Below are 17,407 nucleotides of genomic sequence, written 5' to 3'. Positions count from 1 at the left end.
TACTACTACTACTACTACTACTACTACTACTACTACTACTACTACTACTACTACTACTACTACTACTACTACTACTACTACTATTACCTGGCGTTCGGTCCGTCATGCCTCGGTGCTCGCTGTCGGTGACGCTCCCGTCAGTGATGCAATAAAACACGCATATGCATAAGAAAGTGATGGACCTAAGCATACTTTGTAGACATTTAGGCTTTCGCTCTTGCCCTTTAAACCATTCGCCCTTTAAGCAGAGCCTTTTAAATTTTTCGCTTTTTCACATACATTGAATTCTGTCAGCGTGAAGTGAAACGACAGCAGAAAGTTTAATCGCCCATAGCATGAAAGGTTCCTGTTGAACAAAAAAACTGAACAGCGGCAAAGTTTATTTTCGCTTGTAAGGAGTGACAAAAGATGTTTTTTAGTTTGTGGGGATTCATGTTGCCCCTCGCCCGCCGGATGCACCCTTCTCTCTCTCGTGGCCTACCACGGCTCTTCCTCTGGCGGCCCCCGACATGGAGCGGAGGGGAGGCGCCCGCGACTACGCGTCGTCACGTGGGCAGCCCTCCTTACCCAGCCCTCTTGGTTTCGGCGGCCGCGCGGGCCGCGCGCACGGCACAGCCTGATGGAGAGTTGAGAGCGAGCCCTGAGAGAGAGCGGACGCGACGCCAGCGGCGGCCCAGGTGACCTGAACTCCTCTGTGCCTGTCTCCTGTGCCTGTGTCCTGTGCCTGTTGCCTGCTGTTGCTGCCTGCGCGCGACCGAGGAAAGACATTGGGAGATCCCAATTAAAGGTTCTGCCTGCGGGCTTATTCCTCGGAAGTGTTGTTCTTCGCGGCCACAGGTGTGGTCGAGCTAGCGGAGTGGCGTTGGCCCTGAGTTCAGGGTCCGAACCGTGCCAGTAACCCCACATTTTGGCGCACCAACGTGGGGCCCCTCTGGAGTTCCAGGTGGGGTGCTAGCTCACGAAGAACAGCATGACCAGCCCGCGCTACGGGCTGCCGGACCTAATGATGTTGGCTGATGTATGCGGCGAAGCACGGGAGATCTCGAGCATCGTTTCCGTGGCCACATCTAAACCGACCGCGGATGCGGTAGCGCAAGGTCCGTCGGGCGCTATGCATGAAGCCGCGGGCGCGGCTGGCGCCCGAAATATTGCGCCAGGAGTTCCTGGTGAATACTCCGAGCTGGAGCAGCCAGATGGCTGTGGCTACAGGAGTTCCGTTCTGCTGAACGTGTGCCCAGGCGCTCCCGCAGATGCGGGTCGCGCAACTGGTTACGCTCCGGGAGATCCCGGCCAGCAAGGAAAGCCAAAGTCAGGTGTCAGTGGCTTCCAAACGCTCCGCTACGTCTCAGGCGCGTCCGCAGATGCGGTTCGCAAACCGAGTTTCCACCCAGGAGATCCTGGACTGCTCGTAGAGCCATTGCCAGTTGGCGTCGGCTACTCGCTCCTTTCAACTCCTGCGCACGCACTCAGACCAGGTGGTCTAACTGCGTCGACGCCCGCAGATGCGGGCCGCGCTCCCCGCCAGATGGCAGAGGGTGACGCAGCGCAACTTGGTCCGGGAGGTCCCGAGCACCACTACAAGCCACCGCCAGTTGGCGAAGGCAACCCTTTTCCCGCCTCAGACAAAAGCTGGCCAGTTGGCCCCGCTCTAGCTACGCCCGCAAATGTGGGACGCGCACCCAGCCAGGTGGCTGAAGAGCGCGCAGTGTGTCCGGCGGAAGGAGAGAACATCGCAAACGTCCTCGCAAACGCTTTGCAGCAGATGTTGCAATTAGCGCGCTCGCCCGGCCCTCGGATCGGAGTGCCGATACCGAATTACAGTGGCTACAGCGACAAGCAAAGTGCGAATGACTTTCTGCTGGCCCTGCGCCGGTACGAGCTAGCGAGTGACCTGAGCGAGAGCGAGATTCTGAGACGAGTTCTCCCCGTCGCACTCGTTGATCAAGCCGCCCGGTGGTACCAGTTGGTTGGCCACACAGCAGGCAACATGGCTGATTTCCGACGCTTGTTCAGGGAGGAGTTCCTTCCATACGATTACAAGCTGCGTATGCGACGAGAGCTTGAACTGCGGACACAGGCCCCGGATGAATCGCTTGTCGAGTTCGTACGAGCGATGCAAGAGCTGTATGAATATGCAGACCCAGGAGCTCCGAGTTCGGAGCGAGTGGAACGTGTCATCCGGCAGAGCCATCCGACATTTTCCCTCTACTTGAGGGGCTGAAGATGCAGCGATATGAACGAGCTTGCCATTGAAGCGCGCCGAGTCCAGGCTCAAATTTCAGCGGCCCGTAAATACCGGCCCCCACCGCCGGCTGAGGAGTGCCTCGAGCCAAGGTGTGCCTGGAGCGGCGTTGCAGCGGTAAGGGGTGAGATCACTCCCACGGCAGGTGCGTTCACGAACGAGCGGATGCCGTTCGAATTATCGGATCGTGCTCTGGATCCTTACAGGTATGGGCTGCGGAGGGCTGATACACAACCCCCGGAGATCTGCGGGGTACCGCCACAAAAGCCCACGCCTGCTCAGAAAGCACCCACGGAGATCCGTGTACGGCTGGATGGCCGAGGTGCCACTGAGACCCCCCGAGCGTCGCAGCGAGAAGCATGGAGATCTGTGCGCTGCTTTAATTGTGGCCAGAATGGTCACATAGCCAGACACTGCCCCTCGAGATCGGGAAACGAGGCAGGCCGCCGGTAGCAGCACCGGCGGAGGCTACCAACGCTCGGGAGCCCATCCCCGTCACGTCCGCATTCAAAGTTGGAGAACCAACTAACACGCCTGCTCCTTTCATGGACCTCGCAGTTGCGGGGAGAACCTTTAAGGCGTTGCTGGACACGGGGGCAAGCATCTCGCTAATAGGAGACGAGGTCGTTTCCCAGCTCCGGCGGAGATCCGTTCGGTTGCGACAGCGAAGGACGCCACTCCAGCTAGCTAGCGGAGAAGTGCGGTCCTGTGGTGACGTTCGCCTCGCAGTGCGCTGGGATCAGCGTGTGCGCAGAATGCGTTTCGTTCACCTGCCTGGTCTCACAGTGCCAGTTATTCTAGGCCGAGAGTTCTTGGCGAAAACTGGACTGGTTGTAGACATCGCCCGTGGCGGATATCGGGAGAACCCGTGCGCCCCACTGAGGCCCTTTGTCGACCCGCCGACTGCAACGAGATCGTTGTCAGAACGCACGGCCGACACGCCCGCGGAGGAGCGAAATACCTCCCACGAGCAAAGCCCGCACCGCCAAATGCCGGGATCGGCAGCAGCGGCCCGCTCCAATGCGCCCTCTCCGAGGTCGGAGAAGGGAAAGCAGGCTGTACCGACAGATGTCGGCGAGCTAAGAGACAGCGGGTTTCCCCGCCCAATGCCGAGATCGGCAGCGGCGGCCTGTCAGCACGGTTTTCCTCCGAGATCGGGGGCGAAAATGCACAACTTACTGGCAGATGCCGGTGCGCTGACACAGCTCGAACGTGACCGCCTCTTGTCGTTGTTGGATGACTTTGACGAGATATTCACGGACCAGCCGGGATGCACTAGTTTGGTGCAGCACCGCATAGATACGAGTGACGCGCTGCCCTGGAAATGTAACCCAAGGCCCGTCAGTGGTGCCAGACGGCAAGCTATCGACGAGGCGCTCCAGGAGTTGCTCGATGCTGGTCTCATATGCCGCTCTTCCAGTCCCTGGGGGTTCCCAGTGGTTCTTGTGCCGAAGAAAGATCGCACGTGGCGCTTGTGCGTTGACTATCGGCGGTTGAATGCGGTCACAAAGAAAGATGCGTACCCCTTCCCGAGAATAGACGAGATCGTCTCAAATCTCGGCGGCGCTAAGTTCTTCTCGATTCTTGACGCAAGCAAGGGGTACCTGCAGGTCGAAATGCGACCGGGCGATGAGTGCAAAACGGCCTTCACGTGTCACAGAGGTCTGTTTCACTTCACGAGAATGCCTTTCGGTTTGTCCGGAGCTCCGAGCACATTCCAAAGGCTGATGGACCGTGTACTCGGAGACGCCAGATGGCATCACGCTCTCGCATACCTGGACGATGTGATCGTCTACTCTCAAACTTTCGAGGAGCACCTCGATCACCTGAGAGATGTCCTGGGAAATCTGAGAGCGGGGGGCATCACGCTCAATCCCGCAAAGGTGCAAATCTGCCAGGCTCAGGTGAGCTTGCTTGGATATCGAGTAAAACGGGGACAGGTGTCTCCTGATCCAGAGAAGCTTCGGGGGATCCTGGAGTTTCCTGCGCCTAAAGATGTGAGCGGTGTCCGCCGTTATCTTGGCATGGTGGGATACTATCGCCATTTCATTCCTAACTGTGTGCGACTGCAAGCGCCCTTGGCAAGATTGCTAAGAAAGTCTTCTCCGTGGATATGGGGAGACGAGCAGGAAAAGAGCTTTCATCAGCTCTCGCACGCTATCGCTGAGACGGCGGCTTTGAAGCTGCCCGACCTGAACCGCCCATTTGTTATCCAGACAGATGCCTGTGATATCGGGGTGGGAGCAGTACTCCTTCAGATGGAGGGGCATGAACTCCTACCTGTGGCATTTGCGAGCCGCGCCCTGACGCCGGCAGAACGCAATTACTCAGCGACAGAAAAGGAATGCCTGGCCATCATCTACGCACTTCGAAGGTTCGAGATGTACGTAGAGGGAACAAAGTTCACGGTCGAGACCGACCATATGGCCTTAACCTGGCTGAAACGCCTGCGTGAGCCCAGCGGGAGGCTTGCGCGATGGGCCCTGACACTGCAACGCTTCGAGTTCGAAGTGCGTTACCGCAAAGGCACTGCAAATGTAGTCGCCGATGCGCTGTCACGGGCGCCGGTCACTGACACCCAACCGGCCGGCCAGGACGAGGAGGAGGCAGAGTGGCAACTGTCTCCCCCTCTGCGGAAGGAGCTCCTTGCGGGGAGTGCCCCGTTTTCGAAGCCCCGAGAGCACGTGCACCTCGTTGGAGCGGGGATCCCTCTCGAGGTTGCGTTCAGCAGAGAAGAGCTTGTCAAGGCTCAGCAGGAAGACTCATTCTGTCAGGAGTTGATCAATAGTCTTAGTGAAGAAACAGACACTCCGACGAGTCAGGCCAAATTGCGCTGTGAAGCCACTGGTAGTGTGGTTGGCGCTAACTCTAGTGTCGCTGGTATTGCGGCGAGTGAGTTGGAGAACTTCCTGCTGGACCGTGATGGAGCTTTGCTAAAATACGTGCCAGGCAAAGAGGCCTCGGATGAGAGTTTCAAAGCCGTTATTCCGCGCAAACTGCGGCGCGCCGCTATGCGGCACTATCACGACGCAGACGGTCACGGGAGCGCTCCAAAGACATGGCAGAAGCTTTGTCGGTTTGCTACCTGGCCGGGAATGAAGGCTGACGTATGTAGATATGTACGAACATGCCACGTATGCCAAGAGAGAAAGCCTAGAGGTGGAAAGGCACCCGGCTTACTCCAACCCGTCATAAGCACCAAACCCTGGGAGATCCTGGCGTGCGATTTGATGGGTCCGCTGCCGCGCAGCAAACAAGGGTACAGATACGTGCTGGTAGTCACGTGTCACTTCAGTGGGATCGCTGAATTGTACCCGCTGCGAAAAGCGACTGCCCGGGAGATCCTGGCAAAGCTGTGTGAAGTGTTTTGCCGCTACGGCTTCCCAAAGCGGCTGATCACTGACAATGCCACGTATTTCACATCGAAAGTTTTCCGTGATACGTGTGCAGCAATGGGTGTCCGGCAGCAGAAAACCACGTGCTACCATCCCCAGTCCAATGTGAGTGAGCGCCGAAATCGAGATATCAAGCCGCTCCTGGGCGCATATGCGAGATCGCACAATGATTGGGACGAGCACTTGGACGCCATCTCCTTCGCTCTGCGCACGAGCACAAATCGCTCGACCGGCTTCACGCCGGCTTTTCTCATGTTTGGCAGAGAGCTGAACACGCCTATGGACACAATTCTCATGGAAGGGTCGGAGAGTGTCCGCGAAGTCACGGCAGATGTTGACGACTACGCAAGGCGATTGCGCGAGCGTTTGGCAAATGCCATTAAGGAGGCGAACCGCAGCCGCGCGAAGGCCAGGGAGAGTCAAAAGGCCACTTATGATCGCGCACACAGAGACGTGGACTTTCAGATGGGAGACCTCGTTCTCAAGCGCAATCACGCACTCAGCGATGCAACCGCAGGTTTCGCGGCCAGTCTAGCGCCCAAATGGGTGGGACCCTTCCTGATCGCTGAGAAGCTTTCGCGGCTTAACTACCGGCTGAAAGACCTGAGATCGGGTCGAATCAGCGGACCCATTCACGTGGGAGAGCTGAAACAGTACTTCCAGAGGGAGGTTGCTGTGGAAGCAGAAACGCCACCCGCGCAAGATTGCGCCGAGGCGAGCGAAGCCCAGAGAGATCTCTACAGGCATCGCTATAATACCCGAAGCCAGCGAGCTCGCTGGGGCAACGGGAGAATGCCGAAAGCGTGAGATCACGCACACGGCGGCGTCGGTTGCCAAAACAGCTCGAGATCGAGCAAACGGCGAAGGAACGCCAGATGCGCGAGATCGCGCACGGTGGACCTCATGCAAGGAGATCCTTGCCCCCGACGTCACAATATCCGAACTGGGCGAGATCGCCGAATGTGACCCATGCCGACCACGGCAAAGCCTGCTGCGAGAGGTCTCGTGCCCACCCTGCCTGTGTGGATACACAAGCCGGTGTAGTTCCTGTGCCCGGAACCGTGCAAGACGCCCGATCGGAGCAGCCGAGCCCCCTCCGGCTGCCCTGATTTACGGCCCTGGCTTCAGCGACGGCACGGAGAGCGGCGCGCGGCCGGGGTCGAGCCGCCAAACTTCGCCCCCACACCATCGCACGGGGCATCGGCGGCGGTTCCGGAGCAGCGCGGGGCGAGCTGACGATGGGCGGCCTGAACGCGGAGCAGGCCGGCTTTCGCGGGCGCCATCCTGGTCTGGCCCGCGCCCCAGGCGCAGAGCTACCATCCCGGGGCCCAGTCTCCGGAAAGGCGGCATGGACCTGCTGATCCGCCGAGTTCGCTTCAGCGGGTGGAGGTCACTATTGAGAGAGGGAGGGTGTGGGGATTCATGTTGCCCCTCGCCCGCCGGATGCACCCTTCTCTCTCTCGTGGCCTACCACGGCTCTTCCTCTGGCGGCCCCCGACATGGAGCGGAGGGGAGGCGCCCGCGACCATGCCCGCGACTACGCGTCGTCACGTGGGCAGCCCTCCTTACCCAGCCCTCTTGGTTTCGGCGGCCGCGCGGGCCGCGCGCACGGCACAGCCTGATGGAGAGTTGAGAGCGAGCCCTGAGAGAGAGCGGACGCGACGCCAGCGGCGGCCCAGGTGACCTGAACTCCTCTGTGCCTGTCTCCTGTGCCTGTGTCCTGTGCCTGTTGCCTGCTGTTGCTGCCTGCGCGCGACCGAGGAAAGACATTGGGAGATCCCAATTAAAGGTTCTGCCTGCGGGCTTATTCCTCGGAAGTGTTGTTCTTCGCGGCCACAGGTGTGGTCGAGCTAGCGGAGTGGCGTTGGCCCTGAGTTCAGGGTCCGAACCGTGCCAGTAACCCCACAAGTTATAGCAAACACGTTGTGTATTTCTTATCGAGGAACTAATACTTCTATGTTTTCGCGCTCCGTTTATCTTGTTTTGGTTGTTTTGACATTGATGGTACGTTCGTTTTCTTGTGTGAAACCCTTTTATGGCCTGACCACGTTTTGTTTACAGATGCTACACTCAGATCAATTTGCTCTGTCCATGGTCTCGGTTCCGGAAAAAAACGTCCGTGGAAGATAGGTTCCCGAAAAAAGTCCCCGAAAAAATGTCCTCAAACGGGTGCCATCAAACGTCTCGTAACTCGCAGTGATTTGGGTATCTGCCTTGCATGCGGGAGATGCCACTAGTGGACTTTTGCCCCATGAGGCGGATTTGAGTTCGACGGTGGAACGAACCACTGGCCCTAAAACACAACGGTATGATGAACGCAACGCAAATGTGGTAGTGGTTTATTGTTCGAGATTCGGAATATTTCTCACAGAACACTGTATGAGAAAGACATCTTGATACAGGCACTAGATAAAAGCTAAATACAAGCAGAAGATAATAGACTGCCCAAAGCAACTGCACAAAAAAATGTATCTACATATGTATTAGATCATAACGAAGGCACTTGACATCATGACCGAACGCTTAATGTTGTGCGTCGTACGTATCTTTAGGTTAATGATAGCGTTTTGCAAAATCAGTGTGCATGTCCTGTGCACTACCATCGAACTATCACACCAACTCGAAGCATTACTTAGAGGGCGGTAGTTCAACGCCTATGCACTGCACCAGGCGACAGCAGCCTCGCGCTAGAACCAACGCTTGCAAGTTTGGTGAGCGGGTTAGCACAAGTGGCCTAACGGTATGCAGAGCCCTAAAACTTAGATACTTGTCCCAGTATTGATTTAAACGCTGCGGTATTTATTTTCAGAATGAAGACCATCAAGTCGAGCAAAGCAAGCATAAAGCTGTGCCTTGAGGGGTTTATGTACACGAGACAAAAATATATTGCCTCTAGCATCCTCTGCTAATGTGGTAAATGCAAGAGCTGCAGAAGTGCATTAACTGTAGAGCATTTCTCAAAAGACTAAGCGCCTAAGTGCTCTCCGCAATCACCCCGTAGATAATGCTGCTATGAATGTGGCGAAAAAAAACAGAAGATAAAAAAGGCCGCTCTTGTGTGGAAAGAACAGCCAGCCGCCATTGCCACAGATGCAGTCAAAGACCTAAGTGCAGGAGAAAAAAATGTCGCATGAACAGCGAACAGAGCCAGAAAGGCTGCATTCGCAGACAGCGGTGCAAAACCTACCCGTCGAATCCTATCAGCGTATTTCTTTGCTTCCCGCTGCATTTATTCGCTGTGATTCGACTGCTTTTGTCCTTGGCAGCTGCATTGTTGTAAGCTGCAGCGATTTCACCTGTCGGCATAGAAGCGGCTAACAACGAACAGATGCGGGGCGTATGTAAAAAAAAATGATAGCGGATGAAAGGAAGTGGACCAGGGTAAGTGCGTTTATGGTTCGCTCGGCGCTTGAGCAAAGTCACCGGCTGAAGTGCTTTTTCTTCGCATAAGCGTGGTGTGATCTGGTATTGCAAAGTTGTTTTCGCTTCCATGTATTCTCAAATTTACTGATGACGACAAATAAGACGGCAATTTTTTATCAAATGAGTTCAGGAAGAATTCATTCTTTGTGCAGTTCTTCACTTGGGGACATATCTTTCAAGTGGGTGCTTTCCCAGAGGACCTTTTATCAGGGGACCATTTTTCTTTTGACGTATCTTCCGGAGAAATTTCTTGCTACAACTCGATGGTAGGGATACAAAATTATCGATAGTACTATCGATACTATCGATAGTTGAGTCACTATCTAACTATCGACAGAAAAAGGACAATCGGTAGTACTATCGATAGTTCTATTGATATTACTATCGGTAGCCGTATCGGAACTTGTTATATATAGTACTATCGATACTATAAAATCAACCACGCGTACCTACTTCATCCTAAACTTGGTTTCCCGAGTGTGTAGTATGGAGGTGATGGTATGAGTAACTGACAGGACTCGTCCGTTTTCGCGGCCTACGCGTCAATGAGCTCTACAGACGCGCCCCACGTAAAATTGTTGGATAAAATGTTATCGAGCGAATGTCCTAGTTGCGAAGCATGTGTGCGAAAACCATTTCTGCAGCGGTTACGTCAGCACGCCAGCACAACTTGTGCTGTTTGTTCTTTCATCGGATGCAGTTCCAGCTATTTTTCCGAACTGTCCCAGTGCGCGTTAAAGATCCACAGCTAGTCGAAATTTGCCCGGAGACCTCCGCTACGGCATCCCTCATAGCTTGAGTCTCTTTGGGACATTAAGCCTCAGGAGACCGTCAAACCAATCAGGTATCGCAAATGTTTTCGTTATACCGCTGGCCAACAAATGCATAATATTAATATTGTTACTATCAAAAGTCTTACCATTGATAGTTTAACTACATATAGTCTTGCTATCGATAGCGGTACTATCGCTAGTAGTACCATCGAAAGCAAAACTATCGATAGTAGACTATGGATAATACTATCAATAGTCTATCGATAGTAGCACTATCGATATTTTTTACACTATCGATAGTTTCAAAAAAAACTATCGATACTATCGATAGTCAGTTTTCCGATAGTTTTGCATCACTACCCTATGGTCCATGTCTTAAGACTCAATGAAAGCTGAATGAAGCATGGGCACCTTCCTGTCATTCAAACTTTCACTTTTTTTTTCTCACGACGCTTCTGAGTGTGTAATCTTGAGTAAATATAGCTTGGCTTCCGACGTACCACAAGTTTCATCGGAGCACTCTCTTGTGTCTGACTCAAGCAATGTGATTCATGTTCGCAGGGCTTTGGTAATGGCTTTCGGGCCCTATTTATTTTAAAAGGGGCCTCTAGAAAAGCGACGCAGCATTAGCATTAACGGAGGCACGACATCGCTGACGACGCGAAAGGAATCACTGGCGCCGCAGGGAGTAAAAACAAAAGCAGTACTTTCCCAGTTCCTCTAAATTTAATTCTGCCTCAGTATCGTGTCTAAAGCCACTGTAAAATTGTCTGTAATCATGCCTGCGCGCGCGGAGTGAATAAAGCTAGCTTGAAGGTGTGTCTGAGAAGAAAGGGAAAGAAGAGGGGAAAGAAAACAGGAATACACTCCGAGTGCTATACGGGCGAGGCATTATCGGAATGCATCGAAGGTATTACGTTACGTTAGATTTGGCGCTATTGTCTTACTCATGTGTGTTGTGCAGAGACTAAAATGAGGTCACTCACGGCGTGGCTTGGGCAATCCCGTATGAAGCATGATGGGTCAGAAACGTGTCTCTTGACAGTTAGAACACTGGCTATTTTTCCTGTCTCTCCTTCATTAGGGGCTTTTGACCTGCTCACAGCCGCCTTGCGGGCGTCGTTTCTTCAGGCCATTCATGGAGGAGCTATAAACCAAGAGCGCAATTTGAAAATTATTCAATTTTTTTCCTTGTAATACATGCCCTTTGTTCGAACATTCGGAAAAAGAGCTTAGTTTAGTTTAGTTAATTTTATGAATGCTTAACGTCCCAAAGCCACTCATGCTATGAGGGACGCCTTGGTGGAGGGCTCCGGAAATTTCCACCACCTGGGCTCCTTTAAAGTGCACTGACATCGCACAGTACACGGGACTCTAGAATTTCGCCTCCATCGAATTTTACCACTGCGGCCGGGCTCGAACCCGCGTCTTTTCAGACAGCAGGCGAGCGCCATAACCCCTGAGCCGCTGCGGCGCAGCAGGGGGTGAGGGGGAAGGGGTTGGGTGGAAAGAGCCTCGACGGGGTACAGGCACAAATTTTTGAGCGCAAATTAACGATACGATTGTTTCGCGGGCTCAAGAAGATGTCTTCTAGCGAGTTTAAGGCGCACGCTTTCAGTAGAACAGCATTTAATACGCCATTTAATGTTGTCCGAGAAGCCGCTCGGCGTTTCCATCCGCACTGAGGGACGTCAGGGTGCACTCTCCCCAAGTATTGTGACGTCACCAAAATCAGTGTCGTTCTCGGGAAAAACTAGTGCTTGCCGGCGACGCCTGCATCATCAGTATTGTGGCAGTCCAGGTTGTCCGGTCGGCTGTGACGTCACCGTGCACTTCAGCGCTGGCACCGACCGAGACTGAAATGGCTGGTAAAGAACTGTTTGTAATTAATTGTTCACGCAGCGTATTGGTGTTCTGAGCTCATTTATATGATTACTAGGGCCTTAGAACTATTTCAAGATAAAGAAACGGACACCCAGGACTTTGTGCCTGCTTCTTCTCTACTTTGCCGGGAAGCATCTGAGCGTTTGTAAACACCCTCCACGTTCCCTGAAATCATTATAGTGTCATGGAATGAATAGTCAGTAGTCAATAAAATTATCAGTAATTATTTATTAGCGCGATAACTTTAAAGTCCTCGTTCACCAAAAAATCCAGTGTCGGCGTTGTCGCCGAGGTGAGCGAAAAATCAGTAGCATGGCTCTGGCAGGTGGTCGCAAGAGAGCTCCCTAGGAGGCAGGTTGGCCACCTATGTCACGTGACGTTGCACTGTCATCACAACCTGTCCACCGGATAATGAGCAAACTGGTTGGTTGGTTGGTTGGTTGGTTGGTTAATGGGGTTTAACGTCCCAAAGCGACTATGGCTATGACAGACGCCGTAGTTGAGGGCTCCGGAAATTTCGACCACCTGGGGTTCTTTAATTAACGTGCACTGACATCGCACAGTACACAGGCCTCTAGAATTTCTCCTCCAAAGAAATTCAACCGCCGCGGCCGGGATCGAACCCGCGTCTTTCGGGTCAGGAGCCGAGCACCATAACCACTGAGTGACGGGCACCATAAACTGGCCACTGTGGCAGGTGGTGGTTTAAAAACGTTTGCGATCACTGCAGTAACCCGCATTGGAGGGATGCGAAAGCCCTGACGCCTCCTCGCCCCTCTTGTCCTCTCTTTGTCTCTCTTAATGCACACTGAATTCACTTAATTAGCAGTTCTGACAAAATTAGCCAACAATTAGCTCAATTTCATTTAATAACCTACTTTAGATTTATTTGTTAATTACTAATTAATTTACAATCTATCGTCAAATTAAATTTAATTCAATTCAATGTATATTTAAAACACAATATATCCACATTAATCTACTTTAATCAATGATTAATTCGCCTTATTTCAAACTTAATGCAACCTTACTTCCATTTACTCCATTTACTGCAACCTCCATTTACTGCATTAATGCAACCTCCATTTACTCTCGACATTTCGTCAGTTGTTAAGCATTGATTAGAGTTAGATTAACTTAGATTATAATTAGAATTAGATTAGATTAGATTAACCCAAGTATGCATTCGGGCATTCCGATTTGGCGCCGCGTTGACGCCGCCAACACATCCGGTCACGTGCTACAACACGTGGTAGGTCACGTGGCGGCGTCACGTGGTACGGCACTTCCGGCAATTCAAATTTCGCGCCACTCGCGACCCGACCACGCCTACTTTTGGACGCTTTTTTTTGTCTCTAATTAATTAAGTAATGATCCGATTGGCAATAATTTTCCCCCGGAGTCCTCACATCACCCCCCTTCGATTATAAGTACTTTTTAGACGATATCTCTTTATAGTTCTCCGTAACTGCTGCCGACACGTTATTTGCGGACAGAAACCCGCCGACGTAGCCTAGTAATGCTTTCGCATTAATAAATGACTGGAAACTCGGGAAGAGAAACCTGGGCCACACAAGGCCCACAGCTGGGAGCACCTGCCATCGCAGGGCAGTGGCGCATCCCTCAACCGCTGCACCACGGCGCCAGGGACGGTTTAAGGAGTCCCAGGGACCTATGAATGTGAAGTAGAGAATGGCCTTCTGCATATTTGGGATTTAACCCATTTACGCTATCGCGTCGTGCCCTTAAGGCGGAGCTTAAAGGTGCACTGAAGAGGATTCTGAACTTGTCTTTTTGCCGCGGGAACTCGGATCTACACGTTCCTCGCGTTCTTAGAAACTTCAACTTATTGCCCTGTGTGGCCGATTTCCGTAATTAAATCGAATTAACGTCCGGCTCTCGCCTTTATTTTTGAATTCTCCCCCCGTACGGTGGGCGGAGTCAACCAACACGTGAACTGCCTTTCAGCCAGCTCCGTGGAGGCTTTGCTTTCGCTTTATTTTGTTTTTTAGGTTTCCGTGAATAAATTTTAGGTTTCCGTGAATAAGTTTCATTCGCAGATAATATAGCCGCAAAATAAGCCGGCAGAAATAAAAATACGCGCGGACTATTTGCTACTACTGACTACTACGCATTACTCCGCCGATGGCAGAGCGGCAAGCCGCCACGGGACTGGGTGAAAGGCACTCCACGCGTTGGTCGACTCCGCCCACCGTACGTGGGAGAATTAAAAAAAACAGGTGGGAGCCGGACGTTAATTCGATTTAATTAGGGAAATCGGCCACACATGACAATAAATCGACGTTTCTAAGAAAGCTCGGAACGTGTAGATCGAGTTCCTGCGGCAAAAAGACAAGTTCAGATTCCTCTTCAGTGCACCTTTAAGTGTGCGCTCCAATATTCTCTCGTGTGGCAGAACGGAAATAATCTGCCTTGTCCAACACGGCTGCCAATGGTGTGCGCCTTGTACCATTTATGAACAATGCTCCTCCACCTCCCCCCTCTTTTTTTTACCTTGGTTCAAGTTACATAAAGCCATCACCGTTATGAAAAGTATTTGATCATTTTAATCATAATTAATGCAGCACATGAACGTTTTCTAAAGATAAAATATGCATTTCCAGCCTATGGTTCGCCTATTTCATTTTGTTCCTAAGTCATTATCTTGGTCTTCGTTCACAGGCGCATTTATATCTCATTTTTAGAGTCTACGTCTGGCTGGTGGTGGTGAAAACTTTTATTTGGTGAAAGAGTTTGGGAGCCACAGAGTGGCCCCGCTACATGGTCGGCGTCCCTAGTCCGGGACACCGCATGACGAAATCACTAACTAACGTGTGCATTTATTCGATCAAAGCAGGTGCCCTAAAGGAGTTTAGCTAATGTAGCGTCTGCCCGTCTGGGTTTGTGGATGCAGAGTCCTAGTACCCGTATCTAGTCAGTTTCGCGTGTAGGACCACTCTGAAGAGAAAGAGAGATTTTAGGGGTGTACTTTTTTGAGGGGCGGAGATGCACAAATTCCTATTTTTGAGGGGAACATTGAAGACCGCAGCGGCGGGCTTAGTGGTCTACTATCACCGCCGCTGTTTACAAGAAGGTTTCAAAGTCCCCTGGGCTGCTCTGCGTGGCCCACAGAGTGATGTCATCGGCGTACAGGGTGTGATGCACGCCGGCGACACCATTCAGCTGGGCCGGCAGGTGTATCATAGCCAGACTGAAGAGCAACGGGGAAAGTACCGCCCCTTGGGGGTGTTCCCCGCGTGCCAAGTAGGCAAGAACATTGCTCTCTATTTTTGATACGGATGTAGGATTGACGATCTATCAGAAATTGGCATATATACCGGAATGTGTTGAGACCACAATCGGTCTGGCTTGGAGTGAAGTTCGCGGTGCTGTATTTTGTTTGCCGCATCCGGTTCGCGTTAGTGGAACGCCCATTACGTTCTTTCTCTGGGCCCTCCGCACAACCGCAGAGAAGGGGGTGAGTCATACTCAACCCAGTGGGATAAGGGGGGCGCCGGATAGCGGAGGATTACGGTAAAGGTCAAACTCCCTTCAGGGGCGGATTCATTACGTCGCATCCTGTGTGCACGTGCTTGCGGCGAGGCGGTATTCGCGTCAGAGTGCGTAGCTTTTGTCCCATGTCTGCAGCGGCGTGCTTTGACAGCTTGAAGCGCGGTCAACAGGATATTGCCACGCTAGCTGCAGGCATGAGGAGCGACGATGCGGAACAGATGGGTTGAGGGGACTTTCCTTGAACTGGGGTCAACCGGACGTTGGGAAAGTGAGAGTGCTCGCTAAGCTCGCAGCAAGAAAGCATAACTCTCCAAAATCGTGATGGTAGAAAGTGTACATATGTGTACAGAGTTTGTCGCGATGAGTTGCCTTCTTTCCCCAATCACTGATTGGTTGTGTTGTCCTTTCCAAATTGCGGATTTGTGATGTTTTCATTTCCCCAATAATTTATTGGGTGGATGTTTGTGCAGCTACCTGATTGGTTATTCTCCCCACCGAGGGCGGGGACATAGCGTTTAAAAGCAGCTGTTTCGGCAGGACCGAGGGCTGGTTTCGTCACGTAGAATTACGAGCCAGTCAAGTGTAAATATGTTTTCTCCTTGCTTGTATCTTCCTTTGTGCTTTTAATTGTTATAAAAAGTTAACCTCTCCAGAAGTGTCCTCTTGCCATGTGATTGAGCAATTCCAATCTGCAAGACGTCAAACATCCTACAACAATCATCATTCAACACAATTCCCCTCTATGAGATCGAGAGGGGACCTCAACTCTTGGGTTAGCGAGTATGATCTCGTGTGTTATATTGTCAAATGCTACTTTAAGATCCAAGGCGAGTACTACCCGGTCATTATGGGAGCATTCGAGGGGGTCAAGGACTTCCCGACTGAGTTGCAGGTGGTCATCCTGTGCGGATCTGTGTGGGCGGAATCCGAACATGGTGCTCGCAAAGACATATTTATGTTCAAGTATGCAGATAACCGATCCCGCACCATCGTCTCCATTAGTTTGCCCGCACAGGAGGTGAGAGAGATGGGGCGGAGATTATCTGTGTCAATTGGTTTTCCTGCTTTTGAAATAAAGGTGACCAGAGCCGTTTTTTCAGTCAACTGGCAGGGGGGGTCCCCGCGACAAATCGCATTGATCTAGTCGAGGAGAGACTAGTATGCAAGTTGGGCAGGTTCGTCAAAAGCTTGACGGTGACCTTATCATTTCCTGGCGCAGTGCCCTGTGTCATTTTGGCGAGAGCCGCCCGCAGATCATGAAGTTGGAAAGGTTGATCCAGCTCCGTGTTCTCTCTGCCTGCATAAGAGTACGCAGATCCACGGGGTCTGGGGCGTACACAGATAGTGGTCCCGATGTTTTTGTTCCAGAGTCAGGTTGCCAGGAAAAGTGTGCACGGCTCCCTGCAAAATGTTTGTGTGTTTCGGTTAGAGTTTGGGTTGGGTCGATTAGAGCTCGAAAGAGACGCCATGTGTTTGGGCTGGACGTATATCACACGGCCGTGTTGCATCTATCCACCCAGTTGAAGTCGGCGAGTTGGGCCGCCTACTGTGCCGCTTTCCGGGTAAGCTAGGCAATTCGAGCTTTAAGCCTTCTATTTAGTTTCTGGCGTCGCAGACGGCATGCAAGGCTGTGACAGGCTTCCCACAGGTGTAGCAGGTGGTTATCCACGTCCGTGACCGCCTCCGAGAGCTGGATCTGAGTTTCATGCAAGCAAAGGTGTGTCAGCAGCTGTTGGGGGCATGCTGTGTAGAATTGCTCGGAAATGGTTGTATTATCAAGTGCGTCAAAATTTTTCCTCAATTTTGTTCAATCTGGGATACGGGCTCGTGTTTTGGGACGCTTGAGGGGACGTGTGCGTAGTTTAGTGTCAAGGATGCTGGAGTCGCTACCGAAGGTCTCCTCGGTGGTGAGCCAGTCTGCGTGTCGTATGCTGCGAGTGAAGGTTATGTCCGGACACGTATCCCGTGTCACGGAGTTTCCTAGCCGTGTTGGGTGGACGGGATCCGTGTGGAGGGTGAGGCCCAACCTTGACACAAGCTCCGCCAGCCGTCCGCGACTCCTCCTTGCGATACCCCCACAGCTGACTGGGAGCGTTCAAGTCGCCCACAATCAGCAGGGGATCGCGACCCTCTACTTTTAGCGCGAGGTTAAAGAGGACCGCAAAAGTCACTCGCTT

At 52.3% G+C, this 17,407-nt stretch overlaps 1 pseudogene; it reads left to right on the top strand.

The window, feature by feature from the left end:
• Positions 1-1,635: 1,635 nt before the first annotated feature.
• LOC149336786 (uncharacterized) lies at positions 1,636-2,648 on the top strand (annotated as a pseudogene).
• The last annotated feature ends 14,759 nt before the right edge of the window (positions 2,649-17,407 follow it).

Source organism: Amblyomma mixtum, chromosome 7, assembly GCF_055824585.1.
Source record: "Amblyomma mixtum isolate Tamu chromosome 7, ASM5582458v1, whole genome shotgun sequence".
Taxonomy (NCBI): Eukaryota; Metazoa; Arthropoda; class Arachnida; order Ixodida; family Ixodidae; genus Amblyomma; species Amblyomma mixtum.
The sequence above is the reverse complement of the archived record's forward strand: the minus strand, read 5'-3'. Positions and strand labels throughout refer to the sequence as shown.